Genomic DNA, 19,977 nt, shown 5'->3' with positions numbered 1-19,977 from the left:
TTTCCTGAATTTTTTATTGTTTTTTCTTTAAGCTATCTATTTCCTTGAATATTTCTCCCTTCACTTCTTGTGCCATTTTTTGGATTACCTTGCATTGGGCTTTGCCTGTCTTTGGTCCTGATTAGCTTAATAACTAACCTCCTGAATTCTTTTTCAGGTAAATCAGGGATTTCTGTTTGGTTTGGATCCATTGCTGATGAACTAGTGTGATTTTGGGGGGTGTTAAAGAGCCTTGTTTTGTCATATTTCTAGGGTTGGTTTTCTGGTTCCTTCTCATTTGGGTAGGCTCTATCAGAGGGAAGGTCTGGGGTTGAAGGCTGTTGTTCAGATTCTTTTGTCCCATGGGATGTTCCCTCGATGTAGTACTCTTCCCCTTTTCCTATGGATGTGGCTTCCTGTGAGCCAAACTGCAGTGATTGTTGTCTTTCTTCTGGGTCTAGCTACCCAATGAGTTTACCCAGCTCTGGGCTGGTACTGGGGGCTGTCTGCATAGAGTTCTGTGGTGTGAGCCATCTGTGAGTCTCTCAGCCATGGATACCTGGGCCTGTTCTGGTGGAGGTGGCAGTGGGCAGTGCGATAGACTCCACGAGGATTCTTAGCTTTGGTGGTTTAATGCTCTATTTTTGTGATGGTTCTAGAAAGCATCAGCTGTAGTAATATACAGAGGAACCGGTGGTGGGCAGGGCCAATATAATCCCAAGATTATATGCCCTTTGTCTTCTGCTACCAGGGAGAATAGGGAAGGACCATCAGGTGGGGGTGGGATTAGGTGTGTGTGAGCTCAGACTCTCCTTGGGCAGGTCTTGCTGTGGCTGCTGTGGGGAATGGGGGTGAGATCCTCAGGTCACTGGAGTTGTGTACCTAGGAGGACAATGGCTGCCTTTGCTGAGTTATGCAGGTCGTCAAGAAAGCGGGAGAAAGCTGGCAGTCACAGGCCTTACCCAGCTCCCATGTAAACTGAAGGGCCAGTCTCATTCCCACCATGCCCCCCACCCCAACAGCCGCGAGTCTGTTTCTAGGCAGAGGGCATGATGGGCTTGAAAACTTGCCCTGGGCTACCTGCCTTCTAGCTGTGAAAGAAAAGGGCTTGGTTCTTCCCCTGCCTGTGGAGTCTGCATACTGGATTTGCACCCTCCCCCAAGTTCTGGCCAGAAGGCTCCTCACCCCTTTCAAATTGTTACAAAGTTCAGCTACAGATGTCCTTTTCCCTGTGGAATTTCACCTCCTACTCCTCTGGTCACCCTCCCGATGGATCCCTGTGGTGCCGGGCAAGAATGGCCTACTAGGGGATGCAGTGAGCTCCCAGGGCCTTTCTGCTGCTTCTTCTACCCCCGTATTTCACTTGGTTCTGTAAATTGACTCAGCTCCGGGTAAAGTCAGAAATTTCTCCTACAAACAGATCTTCAGCTTCGACAGTGGGGGTGTATGTTCAGGAGAGGAGGGTCTTCCTTTCTCATTTCCACACTCATAGTATTTGGGGTGTCTCCTGGGTCCTGCAGGAGCAGCCCGCTTCCTTTAGAGGGTCTGTGGGTCCGCTCGGGATTGCTGGTTTGTTCTTGCAGTCAATTTGGAGCTAAAATTCACAATGCGAGCTTCTGCAAGCTGCTCTGTCTGGAGCTGCAATCTAGTCCTGCCTCCTGTTCGCCATGATCCGTAATCATCTCTTAAAGGTTTCACCTCTCAACGCTGGTATTATGTTTCCAACACATGAACTTTGGGGAACAAAATCAAACCATAGCAGATGAAAAATAGAAAAATAGAGAATTGAATAATCAATCCTTGATAAGTGCCCAATAGGAGTTCCAGAAGTAAGGAACTAAAATAATGCATAAAAGGCAAAGTTGCCCAGAATTGATAACAAACTTAATCATGTTTTAAAAGTGCAATGATCTTGCAGAATAAATAAAAAAATCCCATAACTGGTTGCATCATAATGAAACTGCCAAATGCCAAAGACAAAGAGAAATTTATAAAAGGAAACTGAGTTTACTATAGAAAATAATGTAGTATCTTCAAAATGCCAAAGAAAAATAATTGCCAACAAAAAATTTTTCACCTATCTAAACTATTATTCAAAAAGTGAAGGAGAAATAAAGATACATTCAGAAAAATAAGGGTTAAGTGAATTTATAACTCCTAGAATCCTGCTGAGAGAAAAAATAAAGGAATTGAACCCAGAAGGAAAGAGCAAGGTGCAAAAATAATGCTGAGTAAATAAACTGGTGAACACTGGGGCAACATTAGCAACAAGGGTTATATAAAATAATAATTATAAAAATAAATAACTTGAGGACTACAAAAATAAGGTGTAAAATAAAATAGTGAGCGATAATATCAAGTAAAATATGTTGAGCATAATAGTTGGAAGTTAAAATGTTCAAACTTTCTTGTTTAGAGTAGAAATATTGATTAACTTTAGATTTTTCAAGTCAGCAGTTATGTTAAAAATGTAAAGCTAACTACAAACACATAGAAAATAGGAGTATAATGTATAAAAGAAGGGAATTAAAAAGAAATGCAATCAATCAAATTAAAAGCAAGAGAAAGCAGAAAAGTCTGGAGAAGAACAAAACAATGAAAAGTATAATTAAATCCAAATATCAGTAAACACAATAAATATACGACATCGAATGCTATTTATCTACCCTAAAATATACCCTGGGACTTCCTCAGTAAACAAAGATATATGTTCACCATTACTAAGACATATAACCTGGGGAAATTTATATGCAAAAACATATAAAAAGAAAGGTGCTTATCCTCACTAGTAATCAGGAAATTCAAACTTAAAAAATCAGCTGTCACTTGACATCTATTGGATTTACAAAAGTAAGTGGTGGGGAGAAATTAAGAAACTAAAAAAAAAAAAAAGAGAAATTAAGAAACTCTTAAACATTTTTAGAGGAGTATAGCTGAAAGCAACTGGGCAATACACCTAATAAAGTGGAAGATAAAAATCTAATATCGCAAATTCCACTCTGGCCATAAAGAACTGACAACATCAACAACTAGAAAACCGGACAACATATGTAAAACAACATTTTTCAGATCTTGAACAAGAGATAGGCAGGACTGTAATCCCTGAGAGAAAGGAAACAAACCAAGGGAGCCATACAATCACCATGGCTTTCTTCACTGAAGCAATTCCTGACCTGTGAGCCAAAACAGCCTCATGGTCTTGCTGAGTTGCGAAGTTAGAGATCAGAGTTCAGTGAGACTGAGGTGGCAAAAATTTACAAGACCAGATACTGAAGAGGGGAAGCTATGCAGATAAAGAGCTCCAGAAAACAGCATAGGAATTCCCTGAGTCTTTGGCTGAAAACTATACTCTTGATAAATGTATTAAGAAGACTAACAATTCTAAATGTTTATGCACCTAATAATATATTTCAAAATACACAAAGCAAAAGCTGATAGAACTTACAGAAGAGAGAAATCTATAATTATAGTCAAAGGCTTCATAATTCTCTCATTAATTAATAGAACAAGTAGACAGAAAATAGTAAGATTAAATTGCCATCAGCAGTATTATTAACCAACATAACCTAATTAAAATTTATATAACATTCTATCCAACAATAACAGAATATACATGTTTTTCAAGTGTATATGGAATGTTTGTTAAAATAGATCATGTTTTGGGCCATGAAAACAACAAAAGCAAAAAATTTAAAATAATTAAAATTTTAAGAAGCATATTCTCTGACCATGATGCAATTAAAATAGGAGTCAATAATAGAATGGTATCTAGAAAATCCCCAGGTATTTGGAAATTAAACACTGTACTTGCAAATAACCAATGTATCAAAAAGGAAATCACAAGGAAAATTAGTAACCATTTTGGATTTAATGAAAATTGAAGCATAACTTCTCATATGCAGGTAAAATAAGTGCTTTATAAATAAATTTATAGCATTAAATATTTATATTAGACAATAAAAAAGATTTCAAATAAATTATCTAAGTTTTTACTTTAAGAAACCAAAAGTAGAAGAAAAGATTAAACAAAAAACAGAAGGGAAGAAATAATAATTATGAGTAAAAATAAATAAAATTAAGAATAGTAAAACGATAGAGAAAAAAACAAAATCAAAAGACAGTTCTTCAAAAAGATCAATAAAATTGACAAACCTCTAGCCAAACCTGATCAAGAACAAAAGAAAGATAGAAATAAACAATAACACAAATGAAAGAGAAAACATCATACAGATCATACTGGTATTAAAAAGATAATAAAGACATGTTTTGAACAACATTGTGTCAATAAATTTGAAAACATAAAAAAAGTCAATACATTTCATGAAAGACATAAACTTAGCACAAGCTCACTCAAAAAACAGATAACCTGAATATCTCCCAACAAAAAGAAACTACAGTCTCAGGTGATTTCACTGGTGAATTCTACTAAACATTTAAGGAAAAAAATACCAGTTCTGCACAAACTTTTGCAGGAAATAAAAGAAGAGGAAACACTTTATGAGGTCAACATTATCCTTACACAAAAACCAAACATTACAAGAAAACAACAGACAAATATCCCTCATGAACTTGGATGCAAAACTTCTTTATAAAATATTGATAAATTGATCTAGTAATATACAAAAAAGATAATACATTATGACCAAGTGGAGTTTATCTCAGGATGCAAGGTCAGTACAGCATTTACAAATTAATCAATGTAATCTGCAATTCAATGGACTAAAGAAAAACATTTGACCATGATGATATGTATAGGAAAATGATTTGACAAAATCCAACGCGTATTCCTGATAACAACTCTCAGCAAAAGGGAACAAAAGGGAACATTCTCTAATTGATAAATGGCAGCTTTGAAGACCTATAACTCAGGTCAGGAAAAAGGCAAGGATGTCTATTCTTACCACTCTTAAATATTATGCTGGAGGACCCCAACAGTGCAATAAAGAAAGAAAAGGAAACAAAAGCATACAATTAGAAGAGAAGTAAAATTCTTGAAATTTTCAGAAAACATAAACTTCTATATAGAATACCCTAAAGAATCTGAAAAGCTATTAAAATTAACAAGTGAGTTTAGCAAGTTTGCAGAATACAGATTTTTGAATATTAGTTGTTTTCTATATGCTAGCAATGCACAATTGGAAAGTTAAATTTATAAAAACAGTACCATATATAATGCCAACACAAAACATGAATCATAAAGGATAAATCTAACAAAACATATGTAATATTTTTATGCTGAAAATTATAAAACATTAATGACAGTAATCAAGGAAGACCTAAGTAAATGAAACACAATAATATTGTGTTCATCAATTGGAAGACTCAATATTGTTACACATCAGTTTACCTAAATTAATCTATAGATTCAATGGAGTCTTATGTAAACCATAACAGGTTCTTTTCTTAGCAGGTAGAGTAAGAATTAACAAGTTCATTCTGAAGTTTATATAGACGGGCAATGAATCTTTTGTGGTAATCAGTCCCCAAGATAACTCCTAATGATCCTGGTATGGTATTCAGGTTAGTCTCTGTGTGACCAATAGAATATGGTAGAACTAATAGAATATGGTAGAATTAACCAAATTTGGAGGTGACATACTATTAGTTCTACCATATTCTATTGGTCAAAAGACACCCTTTTACATTTTCTCCTTCTCTCTCCCTCTCTCTCTCTCTCTCTCTCTCACACACACACACACACACACACACACACCCATTCATTTTGGGGGAAGCTAGCTGTCATATTGTGAGAAGCCTCATGGAGATGTCTAAGTGGTGAGACACTGATGCCCCTCGCCAACATCTAAGTGAAATTGAAAATAAATCTTCTAGCCCAATCAAGCCTTCGGATGACTGTAGTTTTGGCTGATATCTCTGTTTCAACTTTATGAGAGAATCTTATCTGGAAAAACCCAACTAATCTGCTCTAAATTCCTGACTGACAAAAACTGTGAGATAATACATGTTTACTGTTTTAAACCTCTAAGTGTTAGGCAGATTGCTATGCAGCCATAGATAACTAATATACTTAGAGCACAAAAAAACACAATTTTGTAAAAAAACAAAGTTAAAAGACTTAGAGTAAGACTATGAGACTTAGTATAAAGAACTATGGTAATCGACACCATGTGATATTGGCAAAAAAAAAAAATCTAAACAGATCCACAGATATATAATCAATTGATTTTTACAAACTGAGTGAGTTCTCACAAGATCTGGTCATTTAAAAGTGTGTGGCACCTCCCACCTCACTCTCTTGCTCCTGCTTTTGCCATGTAATGTGCCTGTTACCGCTTTGCCTTCCACCTTCCACCATGATTGTAAGTTTTCTGAGGCCTCTCCGGAAGCTGAGGAGAAGCTAGCATTATGCTTTCTGTACAGCCTGAATAACCATGAGCCAATTAAACCTCTTTTAAAAATAAATTGTCCAGTCTCAGGTATTTCTTTATAGCAATGTGAGAATGGCCTACTACAACTACCTTGTAAAAATATCTGTATTCCCATGTTCATTGCAGCATTATTTACAATAGCCAAGATATGCAAACAAGGTAAGTGTACATCAATGAATGAATGAATTTAAAAACGTGAAAAATAGGCATATTTGAATAATATTCAACGTATTACTCAACCTTAAAAAAGGAGACTCTACCATTTGCTAAATCATGGATGGACCTGAATGACAGTGTGCTAAGTAAAATAAGCCAGACACAGAAAGACAAATATTGCATCTCACTTTAATGTGGAATCTAAAAACAGAAAAGGTCAAATATACAGGCATAGAGAATAAAACAGTGGTTATCAGAAATGGAGTGGACGGGAGGAAATGGGGAGATCGAAGTCAAAAGATACAAAGTGGCAGATACATAGAATAAACAAGACTAGAGGTCTAATGAACAATTTGAGGACTGTAGTTAGTAAAATTGTATTGAATTAGGGATTTTTGTTAAATAAGTAGATTTTAGCTGTTCTTATAACAAAGAGTAACTATGTGAAATGATAGACATTGTTAATTTGCTTCACTATAGTAATCATCTTACTATCTACATGTATGTTGTAAATCTCAAGTATAAATGATAAAATATATTTAAAAAATGGCTGAGGAAGTTTATCACCATGAAACCTGCCTTATAAGAAATGCTAAAAGGAGTTTTTGAGTAGAAAGAAAAGGATACTGAAGTAACAACATGAAAACATATGAAAGTATAACTCTTATTAGTAAAAATAAATACACAGTCAAATTCAGAATACTGTAATACTGTCATGGCAGTCTATAAATCACTTTGAACTCTAGTTTAAAAGTTAAAAGACAAAAGTATTAAAAATATACTATACTATAATAATGCATAAATGGTTACACAATAAAAAAGGTGCAAATTGTGACATCGATAGCATAAAATGTGTGTGGAGGGCAGAGAAACAAAAGTATAGAGTTTTTGTATGCGATTGAAGATTAGTTGTTATTGGCTTGAATTTGAATATTATAACTATGTTTTACCCAAGCCCCATGGTAAACACAAAGAAAAATACCTATACCTACAATATAAAAGGAAAGACGTGAAGACATACCACTACAAAAAATTTAACAAATTACACAAAAGATAGCAAGACTAGAAGAAAAAAATAAAGGAATTACAATGTAGGCAGTAAACAATTGGCAAAATGGCAATAGTAAGTTCTGACCTGTTAATAATTAAGTGTAAATGAATTAATTCCTCAATTAAAAGATAGAGTGACTAAATGGATTTAAAACAACAAAAACAAAAAAAGACTGAACAATATGGCACTTGTGGGACTCACTTTAGCCTAAGGACACACATAGATTGAAAGTGGAAAAAGTTATTCCATGTAAATGTTAACCAAAAGACAGCTAGAGCAACTATTCTTACACTAGACAAAATAGATTTTCAGTCAAAATCTGTCACAAGAGGCAAAAAAAAAAAATCACTATTTGATGATACAGTTGTCAATTCATCAAAAGGACATAACAATTGTAAATATACATGGACCTAACACTGGGGCACCTGTGTATATTAGAAAATATTAATGAACTGAAGGGAGAAACACACAGCAATATGATTATGGAAGGGGACTTCAATATCCCACTTTCGACTATGAACAGATCACCGAGACAAAAAATCAATAAGGAAACACCATACTTGAATAATGCTATAGACCAAATGGACCTAATGGACATATAAAGAATGTTTCATCCAACACTAGTGGAATACATATTCTTTTCGAGCACATGAAGTATTCTGCAGGATGAATCATATGTTGGCATACAAAACAAATTTTAACAAGTTTAAGAAGATTGAAATAAACTCAAGTACCTTTTCTGACCACAGTGTTATAAAACTAGAAATTAGTAACAGGAGGAATTTTGGAAAATTGAAACATGTGGAAATTAAACAAGACACTCCTGAACAAACAATAAGTCAAAGAAAAAATTAAAAAGAAAAATTTAAAATATCTTGAAACAAAGGAAAATGGAAGCCTAACATACAGAAACTTATGGGATACAGCTAAAGCTGTGCTAAGAGAAAATTTATAGCAACACATGCCTAATTTAATAAAGAAGAAAGATCTCAAATAAGCAATGTAATTTTATATCTCAAAGAGTTAGAAAAAGAAGAAAAACTCACCCTAAAGTAAGCAGAAGGAAATAAAGAATAAATATTAGATAAAAAAATAAATAAAATAGACACTAGAAAGATAATAGAAAAGTTAAAAAAAAGTAAGAGTTGATTTTTTGAAAATATAAACAAAATTGACAAACCTCTAATCACAAAAAATAAAAAGGACTCAAATAAAATCATAAGTAAAAAAGGTGTTATTATGATTGACATCACTGAAATAGAAAGGATCATAAGAGAATACTATGAAAAATTATACACCAACAAATTAGATAACAGAAGAAATGGATAAATTCCTAGAAACCTACAATTTACCAAGAGTGAATGATAAAGAAATAGAAAATCTGAACAGACCAATAAATAAGGAGATTGAATCAGTAAACAAAAACCTCCCAACAAAGGAAAGCTCAGAGCCAAATGGCTTCATGGGTGAATTCTTTTTTAAAAAAGATCCAAGCCCAATTCATTTCAAACTCTTTAAAAAAATTGAAGAGAATGCAACACTTTCAAACTCACCTTATGAGGCTAGCATTAGTGTCATACCAAAGCCAGATAAGAACACTACAAGAAAAGAAAATTATAGGCCAATACCTTGACTAATATGATGCAAAAATCCTCAACAACATACTACTAAACTCGATTTAACAGCACATTAAATGGCTAAAACACTATAATCAAACAATTTATCCTTGAGATGCATGGATGGTTTGACATATGCAATTGACATATGCAAATTAAAAATGTGATACACCATATTTACAAAATAAAGAATCATATGGTCATCTCAATGGATGCAGAAAAAGTATCTGACAAAATTTAACATCTTTTTATGATAAAGTCTTTCAACAAATTAGATGTGAAAGGAATGCACTTCAACATAACAAAGACTATATATGGCAAGCCCATAGGTAACTCCATACTCATTGGTGAGAAGCTTGAAAGCTTTTCTCTAAGATCAGGAAAAAGACAAGGGTGCTTACTCTCACCACTTATATTAAACATAATACTTGAAGTCCCAGCCAGAGCAATTAGGTTAGAAAAAGAAATAAAAGGCATCCAAGATAGAAAAGAAAAAGTTAAATTGTCTCTGTTTTCAGATGACATTATCTTATATGTAGAAAATCCTAATGACTACAAAATATCTGTAATAAACAAATTCAGTGAAGTTACAGAATACAAAATCAGTATACAAAAGTCACTTTTGTTTTTATACACTGACAACAAACTGTTCAAAAAGGAAAGAAAGTGTTTATATACACTTCTGTTTCTATACACTAACAAACTGCCCAAAAATGAAATTCTAAAAAATAATTCCACTTACAGTAGCATCAAAAAGAACAAATTATTTAGAAGGAGATAAAATACCTGTACACTAAAAACTATGACATTGATAAAAGAAATTGAAGAAGGCACAAGTAAATTGAAAGATATGTTCAGAGATTGGAAGAATAAATATTGTTAAAATTTCCATGTTATCCAAGGTGATACACAGATTTAATTCAATTTCTATCAAAACTCCAAAGCATTTTTCTCAAAAATAGAAAAAAATACTTAAATGTGTAGGGAACCATAAGAAACCTTGAAAAGCCAAAGCAATTAACCAAAAAGCTGGAGGCCTCACACTCCCTAATTTCCCTATATTACAAAGTTACAGTAATCAAAACAGTATGATAGTGGGATAAAAAAGAGATTCATAGACCAATGAAACAGAATAGAGAGCCCAGAAGTAAACTCATACATATGTGGTCAACTAATCTTTGAGAAGAGCTCACAATGAAGATACACAATGGGAGAAAAAAAAGTTTCTTTGATAAATGGCTATGGGAGAAATGGATAGCCACATACAAAAGAATGAAACTGGACTCTTGTATATTGCTATATACAAATATTAACCCCAAATGGATTAAAGACTTAAATGTAATATCTGAAACTATAAAACTTCTAGAAGAAAACAGGAAAAAAGGTTTTTGATACTGGCCATGGCAATGAGTTTTTGAATATGATATCAAACACAGACGCTACAAAAGTAAAAATACACAAGTGGGAGTACATCAAACTAAAAATCTTTCACACAGCAATGGAAACAATCAACAAAATGAAAAGGCAACCTAGAGAACTGGTGAAAATATTTTCAAAGCATGTATTTGATAAGTGGTTAATATCCAAAATATATAAAGAATGTACACAGCTGAACAGCAAATCAAACAAAAAAATAGCTGATTTTTAAGAAATGGGCAAAGGCTCTGAACAGACAATTCTCCAAAGAAGGTATACAAATGCCAAACAGGTATATGGAAAGTTACTTAACGTCACTATCTTCAGAGGAATGCAAATCAAAATCACACTGAGCAATCATCTCACGCTTGTTAGAGTGGCTATTTAAAAAGACAAGAGGTAAATGCTGGTGAGGCTGTGAAAAAATGAAAACCCTTGAATAGTGTTGGCAGGACAGTAAATTGATATAGCCATTATGGAAAAGTTTGGAAATTCCTCAAAAATCTTAAAATAGAACTACCAGAAAACCCAACAACTTTATTTCTGGGTATATGTCCAAAGGAAATGAAATCAGTATCTCAAAGAGATATCTGCACTCTCATATTCACTGCAGCATTATTTATAATAGCCAAGATATGGAAACAATCTAAGTGCCATTGACAGAAGAATGAGTTAAGAATTTATATATATGTATATGTATATATATATTCATTATATCTAATTTATATTATATTTCTACATATACTATATCTGTATTTTATATGTAATATATGTATATAATATACTTACATAGTATATATGTATATAAATATATGCACACACATACATACATAATAGAATATTATCCAGCCATGATAAAGAAGGAAATCCTGCAATTTGCAACAATATGGATGAAACTGGAGGACATTATGCTAAGTGGGAAAAGCCAGACACAGAAAGAAATCCACTCTATGATCTTACTTATATATGGAATCTTAAAAAAGTCCAATTCATAGTAACACGTTGAATGATGGTTGTCAGTGGCTAGGGGGTAAAGGGGGTTGTGAGAAATTAATCACAAAGTACACATTTTTAGTTATAAGATTCACTAGTTCTGGGAATCTAATGTACAGCATGGGTGGTGATGGGTGTGTTGATTTGATCGTGCCAATCATTACACAATGTATACATATATCAAATTATCACATTGTATGTCTTGAATATATACAATCTTTATCAATTAAATATTTTAAAATAAATTTTAAAAATAGAGAAAATCCTTGTGGTATACAATACAATACTACTCATAAATAAATAATCTATTTAAAACATGAATGAATCTCAAAATAACTATGTTGAGTGAAAGAAGCTAGACACCAAAATAATTCACACTATATCCTGTTTATTAAAATTCTAGATATTGCAAACTAGTGTATAATTACAGATAGCAAGTCAGTGGTTGCCTGTGAGGATGAGGGTGGGGGGCATACAAGGGGGCTGAGAAAACTTTTGGTTATGTTAAATATGTTCATTATCCTGATTGTGGCAATGGCTTTATGATTATATACATGTGTCAAACTTATCAAATTGTACACTTTAAATAAGTGTGGTCTATTTTATATCAGTTCTACTTCAATAAAACTGATTTTTAAAGGCATATAGATGGCCAAGAGGTACATGAGAATGTATTCAAAGTCACTAATCATCTGGGAAACACAAATCAAAACCACAATGAAATATTACCTCACATCTGTTCAAATGGCTATTCAAAAAGACCAGAGATAACAAGTGTTGGCAAGGATGTGGCATAAAGGCAATCCTTATATCCCGTTGGTGGGAATGTAAATTGGTACAGCCATTATGAAAAACAGCGTGGAGGGTCCTCAAAAGGTTAAAAATGGAACTACCATATGATCTAGCAACCTCATGCCTGGGTACGTATCCAAAGGAAACAAAACCAGTATCTTGAAAAGTTATCAACACTCTTATGCTTATTGTAGCATTATTGACAGTAGCTAAGACATAAAAATGACCTAAGCAGCAATCCATGAATAATTGAATAAAGAAAATGTGATGTATGCATACAACATAGTATTATTTGTCAGTAGAAAGCAGGAAATTCTACTATTTGTGATAACGTGGATGAAACTGCAGGCCCTTATGCTAAGTGAAATAAGCCAGAGAGAGAAAGACAAATGCTGTATGGTATCACTTATATGTGGAATCATAAGAAAAAAAAGTTGAACTCATAGAAACAGAGAGTGGAATGGCGGTTGCCAAGGGGTTGGGGCGGGGGTAGGAAAAATGAGGAGATGTTGGTCAAAGGGTACAAACTTTTAGTTATAGGTAAATAAGTTCTGAGGATATAATATCCTGCATGGTGACTATCATTAATAATACCGTATTGTATTCTTCAACTTTTTTTTTTAAAAAGCTAACAATATGGGGTGGTGGATGTGTTAACTTGATTGTAGTAATCACTCCACACTGCAAACACATATCAAATCATCACATCATACATCATACATTAACATATATAATTTTGTTGATCATACTTCAATAAAGCTGAATGATTTTTATCTAAAAGTACATAACAAAAAGGGAAAGAAAAATTGCTCAATGTCATTAGTTACAAGGAAAATGTAAATCAAAACCACAATGAGGTAATACTTCATACCCATCAGGACAGCAATAATAAAAAAAGATAAAAATTTACAAGTACTAGTAAGGATGTGGAGAAATTGGAACTCTTGTGCATTGCTGGTGGGAATGTAAGACTGTGCTGCTACTGTGGAAAACAGTTCAGTGGTTAAAGATAAAGTTACCATATGACCCACCAATTCTATGCTGCTAGGTATATATCTCATATAATTGAAAACAGGAACTCAAACAAACATATGTACACAATTGCTGATAGCCGTATTATTCACAGTAGTCAAAATGTGGAAACAACCCAAACATCTATCGACGGAAGAATGGATAAACAAATTATGGTATACACATACAATGAAATATAATTTAGTTATAAAAAGGAATAAAGTACTAGTATGTGCTGCAATGTGGATGAACCTCAAAAACGTTATGCTGAGAAGCCAGACACAAAAGATTGCATATTATATAATTCCCTTTACATGAAATACCCGTAATTTGTAAATTTGTAAAGACAGAAAGCAGATTAGTGGTTCCTAAGGGTTAGAGAGGAGGAGAGGTAGGGATGGGGAAAGTGGAGAGTAATTGCTTAATTGGTAGAGGGTTACATTTTTTTGTTATTGTTTTGTTTTCTTTGTTTTTTTAATATACTTTAAGTTTTAGGGTACATGAGCACAATGTGCAGGTTTGTTACATATGTATACATGTGCCATGTTGGTGTGCTGCACCCATCAACTCATCATTTAGCATTAGGTATACCAACAGTGGCTGGTATCGGTTGTTCCTTTCCATGTTTAGTGCTTCCTTCGTGAGCTCTTTTAGGGCAGGCCTGGTGGTGACAAAATCTCTCAGCATTTGCTTGTCAGTAAAGTATTTTATTTCTCCTTCACTTATGAAGCTTAGTTTGGCTGGATATGAAATTCTGGGTTGAAAATTCTTTTCTTTAACAATGTTGAATATTGGCCCCCAATCTCTTCTGGCTTGTAGAGTTTCTGCCGAGAGATCAGCTGTTAGTCTGATGGGCTTCCCTTTGTGGGTAACCCGACCTTTCTCTCTGGCTTCCCTTAACATTTTTTCCTTCATTTCAACTTTGGTGAATCTGACAATTATGTGTCTTGGAGTTGCTCTTCTTGAATATCTTTGTGGCGTTCTCTGTATTTCCTGAATTTGAATGTTGGCCTGCCTTCCTAGATTGGGGAAGTTCTCCTGGATAATATCCTTCAGAGTGTTTTCCAACTTGGTTCCATTCTCCCTGTCACTTTCAGGTACACTCAGACGTAGGTTTGGTCTTTTCACATAGTCCCATATTTCTTGGAGACTTTGTTTGTTTCTTTTTATTCTTTTTTCTCTAAACTGCTCTTCTCACTTCATTTCATTCATTTCATCTTCCATCACTGATACCCTTTCTTCCAGTTGATCGAATCGGCTACTGAGGCTTGTGCATTTGTCACATAGTTCTCGTGCCTTGGTTTTCAGCTCCATGAGGTCCTTTAAGGACTTCTCTGCATTGGTTATTCTAGTTAGCCATTTGTCTAATTTTTTTTCAAGGTTTTTAACTTCTTTGCCATGGGTTCAAACTTCCTCCTTTATCTCGGAGTAGTTTGATCGTCCGAAGCCTTCTTCTCTCAACTCGTCAAAGTCATTCTCCATCCAGCTTTGTTCCGTTGCTGGTGAGGAGCTGCATTCCTTTGGAGGAGGAGAGGTGCTCTGCTTTTTAGTTCCCAGTTTTTCTGCTCTGTTTTTTCCCCATCTTTGTGGTTTTATCTACCTTTGGTCTTTGATGATGCTGACGTACAGATGGAGTTTTGGTGTGGATGTCCTTTCTGTTTGTTAGTTTTCCTTCTAACAATCAGGACCCTCAGCTGCAGGTCTGTTGGAGTTTGCTGGAGGTCCACTCCAGACCGTGTTTGCCTGGGTATCAGCAGTGGAGGCTGCAGAACAGTGGATATTGGTGAACAGGAAATGTTGCTGCCTGATTGTTCCTCTGGAAGTTTTGTCTCAGAGGAGTACCCAGCCGTGTGAGGTGTCAGTCTGCCCCTACTGGGGGTGCCTCCCAGTTAGGCTACTTGGGGGTCAGGGACCCACTTGAAGAGGCAGTCTGTCGGTTCTCAGATCTCCAGCTGCATGCTGGGAGAACCACTACTCTCTTCAAAGCTGTCAGACAGGGACATTTAAGTCTGCAGAGATTTCTGCTGCCTTTTGTTTGGTTATGCCCTGCCCCGAGAGGTGGAGTCTACAGAGGCAGGCAGGCCTCCTTGAGCTGCGGTGGGCTCCACCAAGTTTGAGCTTCCCAGCTGTTTGTTTACCTACTCGAGCCTTGGCAATGGCGGGTGCCCCTCCCCCAGCTTCACTGCTGCCTTGCAGTTTGATCTCAGCCTGCTGTGCTAGCAATGAGCGAGGCTCCATGAGTAGGACCCTCCAAGCCAGGCGTGGGATATAATCTCCTGGTGTGCCGTTTGAAAGACCACTGGAAAAGCACAGTATTAGGGTGGGAGTGACCCGATTTTCCAGGTGCCATCTGTTACCCCTTTCTTTGACTAGGAAAGGGATTTCCCTGAACCCTTGTGCTTCCCAGGTGAGGCGATGCCTCGCCCTGCTTTGGCTCACGATTGGTGCGCTGCACTCACTGTCCTGCACCCTCTGTCCAACACTCCCCAGTGAGATGAACCCGGTACTTCAGTTGGAAATGCAGAAATCACCCGTCTTCTGCGTCGCTCATGCTGGGAGCTGTAGACTGGAGCTGTTCCTATTTAGCCATCTTGAAATGCCAGACCGAGGGTTATATTTTGGATTGATTAAAATGTTTTAGAACTAGCTAGAGGTAAGTTGTGGCACAACATTGTGAAAGTACCAAATGCTACTGAGTAGTACACTTTAAAATGTTTAATTATATGTTATGTAAATTTTACATCAATTTAAAAACAACAAAAATAATAAATAATTTTAAAAATAAAGGTATACAGAGTGAAATAAAGGAAGTAATACTATCTTTATTTGCAGGTGACATTATAGTTTTACAGAAAATTATAAGGAATTTACAATAAAATCTATAGAACAAATATGTGACTTTATCATGTTTATAAGATGCAAGTGCCATATACCAATATTAACTATATTTTTATATGTTATCAATAAACAATTTAAAAATGAAATGAGAAATTATATTATTAATACTAGTATAAAATGAAAATATGTAGGGATGAATTTAACAAAATATGTGCCAGATCAGTATCTTGAAAACTACAAAATACTGTTGAGAGGGATTTTTAAAGATGTAAATAAATGGCATGACATACCATGTTCATGGATCAAAAGACTCAATAGTGTTAAGATGTCAGTTGTCCCTAATTTACTCTACAGTTTCAAACTATTCCTATTAAAGTCCTAGCAGCCTTCTTTTTTAGAAAATAGCAAGTTGATTCTAAAATTTATATGGAAATGCAATGAAATTAGACTTGTCAAAATATTTTTTTTGAAAAATAACAGCTATGAAAGATTTATATTATATGTATTCCAGACTTACTATAAAGCTATAGTAATACACAGGTACTCGTATAAAGATAGATTTTTTGGATCCATGGAGAGGAATCGAAGGTCCAGTAATAGACCTTCACATATATGGTAAATTGATTTTCAGCAAAGGTCACAAGATAAATCACTGTGGAAAGAAAAGTGTTTTCAACAAATGGTGCTGAGATAACTGGATATCTACATGAAAAAAAGTAAAACTCAGCCTTCACCTAATAACATGCACAAAAATGAACTAAAAATGAATCATAGACCTAAACACAAAAGCTAAAATTACAATATTTCCAGACAAAAAAATCACAGCATAAAATTGGCATGACTTTGAGGTAGGCAAATATTTCTTGAATAAAACACAAAAAGCAAAAGCCCTAAAGAAAATAATTAATAATTTAAAAATTTTAAACTAGCAAAATGAAAAGGTAAACCACAGACTAGAATAAAATATTCTCAATACAGGTATTTTACAAGGAATTTTAATGCAGATTATGTAAAGAACTTATTCCTGCTTAATAAGAAGAAAATAATCCAATGAAATGTTGGTAAACATTTAAGATAGTTCACAATGAATATATACCATGAAAAGATGCTGAACATCATTAGTCATAAGGGAAAAGTAAATTAAAGCCATACCATGAGATACCTTTATTATACCTACTAGAATGATTAAAATTAAAAAGACACATCACCAAGTGTTGATGTGTCTTTCACTTTCCATATACCACATGAGTCACAGCTCATGGCTCTCACTCTTTTACTACACCACTAAAAGTACTCTGGCAAGTCACCAATGACCTTCTGTGTTCATATCCAGTGACCACTTTTCTGTCTTATTTCCTTGCGCTTCCTACAATATTTGATACTACTGATCAAACTCTCCCACTTTCAAGGAATAATCCACTTCCTAGTGGCATGACACTGTGATATAATAAGAAATACATACTTGGTCTCTGCCCCCAGTTTCTGTTAAAGAGCTCCTAAAATCTTTGGAATTTCCTAGGCAATAAGGACTTCTTGTGTTTTAATGATGTGACTCTTGGTAGGCTCCTGGATGGAGGTTGGTTACCAGAAAGACTAAGCCAGGATTAAAAGCTTGGGACTTGCAGCCTCACTGCCTGACTTCCAGGAAGAGAAGAAAGGCTGGAAATTGAGTTAAATAATAGATCACACCTACATCATGAAGCCTTCATAAAAATCCCTGAGCTACAGGGTTCAGAGCAGTTCCAGGTTGTTGAACACATGAAGGTGCTGTGAGGGTGGTGTACGCAGAGAGGCTTGGAAGCTCTGTGCCTCTTCCCATACACTTTGCCCCAGGTAACTTTTCATTTCACTGTTCATCTGTGTCCTTTGTAATATAGTTTATAGGAAACCAGTAAACATGTGTTTCTCTGAGCCATCCTAGGAAGTTATGGAACCCAAGGAGAGGATTGTGGGAACCCTGATTTAAAGCTGGAGGGTCAGAAGCAAAGGTCACAACCTGGGAGTTGCAACTGAAATATGAAGCGGGAGGCAGTCTTGTGGGTCTGAGTCCTTGACTTGTAGAGTCTGTGCTATCTCCAAGTCGACAGTGTTGGAATCCAGTTAAGTTGCAGGATATCCAGCTACATCTGGGTGTCAGCGAATTGGTTGGGAATGGGTGTGAGGGGGAAAAACCTCACATTTTGGTGACCAGGAGTGAAGTATTGGTTGTTGAGTGAGAGTAGTAGAGTGGAGAAAAATGGAGTTAGTTTGTTTTTCCATATTCACTTGGTTTCCTCCATATCATGCTCCCCTGAAGCTTCTGCTGTCTCTCCACCTTTGCACTCACTGTCCTTTACTCACGTCTCATTCAATGTTTGTCTCCTTAGTGCTTGACTTTGACCCTCTCTCTTCTCAATCTACAAACTCTACGTGAGTGAATGCAGTGACTGCCCCTGTTCCCATGGCTTCCACACCACCTCAATCCTGACAACCGTAAAAACCTATACTGTATTTCCAATTCATATTTCCTTTCCTGAGCCCCAGGTCCTCATACTTAGCCATTTGCTGGTCATCTGCCATAGCAATACAAACTCAGCATGTCTAAATCCATACCCTGTAGAATATCTTTTCCTCCTAAATTCTCTGTTTTGCTTGGTGAAACTCCTGTCCTCTCAAATTCCAATACCAGCAACCTAGAATTTAACTTCTCCTTTTCCCTCCATGTACATCCAGTGAATAATCAAGACTTCTCTCAAGTATACCAAAGTATTTCTTGGAAGAGGCAGAAGAATTTAGTGGTTAGAGGATCACTTGAGCCAAACTGCATTGGTTTGTAGGCAGGTTTTGCCACTTACCAGCTGTTGACCTTGGTGAAGTTACTTATTTTCTCTGTGCTTCAATGTCCTCATATATGAAAAAGGAATGATGATAGTACCTACTTCACAGAGTTGTTGAAGATTTAAACAAATACATAAAAAGCATCTAGAAAGTAGCCCACAATAATCATTTGGTAACTCATTATCATTATATTGTTATTAATTTCTTGTAATTTTCACAGCCACATATCCATGCAGATATCCATCATCTCTTCCCTCAGTCTTCTGTCCCTTCTCTCCTTCTGAGAAGGCTTAGGGGTTTTGGTACTGAGGTCTTGGAGTGGGAGTGGTCAGGGCTGTCTCATAGCAAGCAGCAAGGCAGGAATCCAAAGGCATTCATTATTTGGCTCCTGAGTAAGCGCAGACTGGGAAGCAAAAGAAGGTACAAAAAGACATCAGGGGAGGGAAACAAGAAGAACTGAGTCTGAAGGGAAGGGCTGGCCACCCAAATTGGACCGAGACAAATGAAGAATGTTCAGAGGTGGAGCTGGAGATGTTCCCAAGGCAAAATATGAAATTGAATAGCGAGAAAATATGTTTCAGAGAAACAGTGTCCTAACTCAGTGCTCTGCAATCCATGCTGTATATTAATATCACCTGAGGAGCATTTATGACCTACTGAAGCCAAGGTGCAGCCCAGCCAGATTTAATCAGAATCTCAGGATTGAGGTCACAATACCATGATTTTTTAATTCCCCAGGTAATTCTAATGTGTGGCACGTGGCTAGGGTTGGGAATCAGTGTCCTAATTTTGATCACTTACTTCTCCATCACCATCCCTACCTGTCATGTATACACACGGGCAGTTTGCATTTGCTTTTGTTAGGGCAAAGCTGGTCATGACATTATCTAGTCTAAAGCCCTTCAACGGCTCTCCATAA

General features: G+C 35.6%; 2 protein-coding genes across 11 annotated transcripts in view; one reads left to right on the top strand and one right to left on the bottom strand.

Moving 5' to 3' along the window:
- Window positions 1-19,977, top strand: part of LOC129479692 (uncharacterized) — a 317,480-nt gene that overhangs the window by 71,069 nt on the left and 226,434 nt on the right. The gene's annotated exons all lie outside the window — the stretch shown is intronic.
- Window positions 19,013-19,977, bottom strand: part of LOC129479696 (uncharacterized) — an 88,461-nt gene continuing 87,496 nt past the window's right edge. For both annotated transcript variants that reach the window (XR_010119799.1, XR_008656763.1), the window contains one exon: window positions 19,013-19,461. The gene's annotated coding sequence lies outside the window, so the exon portion shown is untranslated. The remainder of the gene's footprint in view (window positions 19,462-19,977) is intronic.

Source organism: Symphalangus syndactylus, chromosome 3, assembly GCF_028878055.3.
Source record: "Symphalangus syndactylus isolate Jambi chromosome 3, NHGRI_mSymSyn1-v2.1_pri, whole genome shotgun sequence".
Taxonomy (NCBI): domain Eukaryota; kingdom Metazoa; phylum Chordata; class Mammalia; order Primates; family Hylobatidae; genus Symphalangus; species Symphalangus syndactylus.
The sequence above is the reverse complement of the archived record's forward strand: the minus strand, read 5'-3'. Positions and strand labels throughout refer to the sequence as shown.